Consider the following 6,000-nt stretch of genomic DNA (forward strand, 5'->3'; position numbering starts at 1 on the left):
CTTAATGACCTTTCCTAGTGGGGATAATCCTCGACCCTTTTCCCCGAGAGCAGCCCATCCCGGCGTACTTTTGCGGTCAGTTAATTCTTACCAGTGCAATTTTAATTTTTTTTAATTGTTACTGTTTCATTAAATGTCAGTTCATCAATGTATTCCTTTCATTTTGCAATGCTTGTAAAACTTTTAAACGAAGTTCTACGGTTATTTTTAGGGTTTTCAGCAAAACGGCATTATATCATAGACCAACAAATACTTTAAAGGGAATGAAATCTTTCAATGTTCCTAGCCTACTTCTAGGTATTTACGATTTATGATATTAACATAATTTAGATCCATGATGCCAAAATCCACACCCTTCATTTGTGTCTGCTCTCTAGTTCTCTGAAAACATGAGAATGATACATTTAGAATTTTTTAGAAGAATATTTTCCCGAAAAATTCTCATACTTGAATCATACAAATTTGTTGTTTGAAATGGCTAAATATTATTTTAAAGCAAATTTTCATCATTTGAAAAAAAATCCTTGCAGGAGGAGGAAGGGGATTGCATACAGAACATTTGCGGTTAAATTTGAATACACGCCAAGAAAATTTTGAAAAGAAAATGAGCTTTTCCGAGAAGAGTGAGATTATCATCTTCCACGTACATATTTCCGTAGGAGAATACTTATACCAATATACTCTTGGGTCTTCCAGTTGGAGGATGATAAGTTTTTCCTAGAAAACGTTAATGCACTAATGTGTCCCGAAATAAGCCCGTGAGGGGCACAAAGCAGACCACCTGGATCCTGACCAGAGAAGCAAGATATGAGAGTAATTACCTGGGTGGTGCAGTTCTCTATCATTCATGGTATGTGCTGCGTCGCACAGCAGGATTACACAGAAACCATCCCTGGTATAGGTAGCGGAATGTGTACAGATAGTTAACGGCTTAATTTGAATACACGCCAAGAACATTTTGAAAAGAAAATGAGCTATTCCGAGAAGAGTGAGGTTATCACCTTCCACGTACATATTTCAGTAGGAGAATACTCACACCAATATACTCTTGGGTCTACCAGTTGGAGGATAATAAGTTTTTCCAAGAAAACATTAATGCGCTAATGTGTCCCGAACTAACTCTGTGAGGTGCAACCTGACCAGAGATCCAAGATATGAGAGTGACTACCTGGGTAGAGCAGTTGTCTTTCCTGCAATGGTATGGAATGCTTCTCACAACATGTGTCTACGTAAAAATTCCTTATCATACATTACCGTACATTAAATTTACGAATTTTTAGGATATGCATTAATCAGTACTTATAGCGAAATTCGTTTATAATACCTTTGTATTGAAAGGTTGGTAAGAGGTTATTAAAAATAGTCGCTGTAATTTTGGCTCACGACAAAGAACTGAGAGAATCATATGATATTACATTACGAGGGCTTTTTTTCATAGAAGTTACATAGAATATTCTATCGAATTTCACCGCAAATGTACGTCTAGAATGTATCTAACAAAATAACGTATATTTTTAGATGTAAATCATTACAATATCGCTCCTACAAACTTTATAGTGAGTTATAAAAATAACAATTAAACATCTAACCTTAGCTTATCCAAAAATTGTTCTAGGTGATGATCAACTCCGTTAATATGAACGATAGAATTCCGTTTAAAATTTGGAACCAATCAGCAGAACATACAGAATGTAATTCCTCGCATTGATTTTCAATAAATGCAACATGAACGTTTTTGGTTATTTTAACTTATAAACAAATAAGTGACCATGAGCACCTTCCTTGAGTGGATCACTAAGTGCCGGGATGGGCCGAGATAACTCCCACGTGGACAATAGGTAAGGGTCGGACCTCTCACGCCGAGAGACCCTAATGGCGGTTGGGATCCACTTGGCATGCTTGACCGCGAAATCGTGAAAACACGGCCTTTGGCCTTTTGCTTCGAAAACGTCAAGCCGTGATAATCCGGCCTTCCTTCTTTAGCATCAGAAAATTCAGGCCGTGAAATCACGCCCTGCGTAGGGAAGAGGTTAAAATATGTCCCGTGGTAGATCGTCTGCGTGCAGCATTTAAAAACACTTTGGTGCCATACTTTGGTGCCATTTAAAAACTTATGCATCGATGAAAGCTTAATACTGTTTAAGGGACGACTTTTCTTTAACCCTTTCGAGACGGCGGAGTTTTCTCCATAGCATGACTGCTGTACTGAGCCCCAAGAGACTCTTGTTTCTCATAGTACGGAGCATTTTTGGAGGGCATTCGTTAAGAAGGGTCTCGCTGAACCTTTTTCGACCCCTCCACGCTGGGACTTTGCATTATCTCGGACTCCGAAAGTAGTTGTGCTCCCTCATTTCCGGGTTTACGACCATACCTGCGGCATCGATTCGCGGTCAACTTATGTATTGCTTATATATATTTAGCAAATGGATAATTGTTGCTTGCACGTAAATTACGGACTTTGAATTGAAATCCTCATTTTTATCTGAGCATTGTAAAAATTTAAACGAAGTTCTAAGGCCATTATTAACGCATTCAATGCAGCAACAATTTCCATGTTGATGTTAATACATAACTCGAGATATAAGTTAATATTTGCCGTACAATTTCGTTTAAAAATTGTAAACGCTGCTCAACAGACAAATAATTCAATTCTAAGTGTATATATCTTGAGAAATGGACAAATATTTATTTCAAAAATTTACTATAAACAATTGAATGACCGCTGTCCTGTACCGCTGAGAGGGGTTATAAAAGACGAAGGGTCCTGGTACCTGCTCCCGGATTCCGAGGGTTAATTCTAAACCCCGAAGCGTTGGGTCCCGAGACAAAGACGTCGTAAACCCACGACCGTCCTAAAAGGGAGGAGCTAGAAAACGTATATATACGACTTTCGATCACCTGGCCGGGAAAATCTCACACGTATATATACGCCCGTCGACTCCCGGGTCAGGAAACGTCCACACGTATATATACTTGTGTAGTAGGGAAAAGGTTAAACAGTTCATTCCGTCTAAAAGAAGTAGATTCGGCATAAAAACATTTGTTATATGTGACTACGAAACTGGTTTCATCCTGGATTTTGTTGTGTATACGGGAGCAAAAAGTGACATTGTGGAGCAGCATGCGGACTTAGGCAAATCCGGAGATATTGTGTCCACTCTTATGCATACCTATTTGGATAAAGGCCATACCGTTTACGTGGACAACTGGTATTCCAGCCCGGCATTATTCTGTTGGCAGCATGACAGGGCAACAAATGCTTGCGGAACGGTTCGCCGGAGTAGAAGGGATATGCCGAAAATGGAGGAGAAGTTGATTAAAGGCGAGCTGAGATTCAGGTCATCTGAAAAATTAGTAGCCTTGAAATGGTGCGACAAAAAAGAAGTGTGGATGTTGTCCACTTTCCACTTAGCCGGAGTCATTGAAACGACAAAGAAAGATAGGCAAACAGGAGTAGTGACGAAGAAACCTGGGTGCTTCGTTGACTATAATCGCTTCATGGGGGCTGTCGACAAGGCGGACATGATGCTGAGCTCTATTGAAAGTGTTAGCAAATCTTAAAGTGGTACAAAAAGTTTTTTTCCACTTGGTTGATATTTCCATGTTAAACTCTTATTCATTGTACAAATTCCTAACGAAGGAGAAAATGCCAATGCAAAAGTTCCATCTATCCGTGATTCGTGAACTTTTAGAAAAACATCACAAGAGACAAAATAAATCAAGTGTCGGAAGAAGATCGAATGAGGAGAATATTCTAAGATTGAGTGAATGGCATTTTTCTGTCTTAGTTCCTGGGGCCTAAGTCTGTAACTTCGTTTTCTCCCGAGTTGGGAGAAATTAGACTCGTGAAGCACCCGTTTCATCCAACTGAAGTCCGTAACTCGTTTCTCCCGGTAACGGAGAAAACTTTCTCCCAGTAACGGAGAAAGAGTTTCTCCTGGAGAATATCTTCCGTAACGCGATTTGGAGGAACTGACGCACCCTGGACGGGCGCTTCGGAGTCACCCGCCCGGGACCCGGCGATTCATTTTCTCCCTAGGAGAAAACGAGGAAAATAGCAATGGCGGACCGTTGTGGGCGATCGAACTGCGGTTCTATATGTATTATCATATGTATTTTTTACGTATTTGTGCCAAAATATGACACGAAAATACATTCTTCAAGTTAGTCAGGCAACGTATGTAGTGTATTTAGTGACAGGAATTGAAAGTTTTGTATGGCTGCATTTGCAAGGAAAGTGCGTGCAGTGAACTTTCATTGTGCCTCTAGTATAAGTAAGCAAAATTTATGTCCTTAGTGTACCCCTTAGTGAATTGATTGCATGTAGACGATGAAGTAAAGAGTGAAGTGTGTTGTGAATGTAACATCTTCGACGAAATTGTTTCGTACGTATATAACTTAGGCTACGAATCAACCGTATACATTTCGATCAAAGGTATCTTACTATTGCGAAGGGGATATGTTTCATATTTGAACTAGTCGTACATTAGGGATACATCGAACGCCTGTTAATGTTCATTCGTTTCTTCCATTCTATGTTTCATTTTATTACGTATTGCATCTATTACCAATTCCCAATTCGTTGTGAGATTCTGAGCTCTTTGCAGTGATTACATTTTACGCATTTCGTTGCGTTGTTGGTTGTTTTTGTTTTGGTCATATCTTGGTTACGGTAAGAGTGATAGTAAAATTCGAAGTTTGTTGGTGTTACAATAACGGGTTGGGCAATTTTTTTCAGCCTATTAATTTAATTGTCTTCGCAATGTTGATGTGAAATAACGTAATATGATTCTAAGTCGTTAGTGATGAGTAGGAAGTGAGGTGTGAAGAATCCTTTCGAACTTCAAGGAGTGCAAATTCTTTTAGTGTGTGCAAATAGATTGGAAAACCACTTATCATGTTTTATTAGGGTTACATAATATTGTTTTATATTTATTGTGGGCCAAGCTTTTATTGAAACAGTTGATTCCGAATATAATGATTATAAGTATCATAAAGATAGGAATGTGTGCGTTGTCGTGCTGTATGTGATATGATGAGCAATAAATATGTACATGTAAGGGTAATTTTGCTTTGTTTTCTATATAAATACCTCTAGTAAACCATTTTCCCCATGTATTCGCTCTTCTACGCTGTCAGTATTTGAAATTTTTAAATGTATCGAGGCAGGTTGTTGTGTTTCCTTTACTATAACATTTTGGGAGTTTGTGAACATATGTTACTAATTGCTCGCACATAGGCATTTGCAGTGTAATAAATATGTACCATTCACACATTTACCGTGACGTTATTTTCTTTACAATTATTTTTTGCGGAGTAAAATTTTTCAATTTTCTTTTTCCACTCCAACATTGTGTATTTCACATGTTCAAGTATAAATGCATGTAATACTGGCGTTGCTAGTTATGTTTTTCCATACTCATCATGCATTTACCAATGAAAGTAAGCATCTGCAGTGCAAAAAATATGCCATATATTCCATCAATGAATGCAGCGGTCGTTTGTATACAAGATTACCTACATCTAAAACATTAAAATGCTTTGGTGTTACGCAGTAGTCTCTCCTTTTTCAATGGTATAATATACTCTTTTGTGTGTACTAATGAACAAATATATCTGCTATGGATTTAAATCGATTTATCCACTACCAATTATAATTTCGATGCATCAATTTCTTTTATTTGAAAGTTTAACTTTAATGATTATTGATGTAGCCCTTATTATAAGTGAGAATCGTTTGATTTCCCGCTCGTTTTTTCATTTGAAACAAAGCATTTCTATCGGTTCTTCACGGTATCGCCGGCTTCGGATTCAATATTTTTCATACCTATCTGCTCTTCCTATCCGATTCCGAGAATTAGAGTTTTCTCCGGTAGTGGCCAGGAACTGATGTTTTCTCCGCCAAGTTACGGACTTCAGTCGAGAGAAAGCTACGGTAGAAACACCTTCTCCGGAGAAAGGAGAATTGAAGTTGCGGACTTAGGCCTCAGATTACAAAAA

This window comes from Ischnura elegans (genome assembly GCF_921293095.1).
Source record: "Ischnura elegans chromosome 13 unlocalized genomic scaffold, ioIscEleg1.1 SUPER_13_unloc_4, whole genome shotgun sequence".
In the NCBI taxonomy this organism is placed as follows: Eukaryota; Metazoa; Arthropoda; class Insecta; order Odonata; family Coenagrionidae; genus Ischnura; species Ischnura elegans.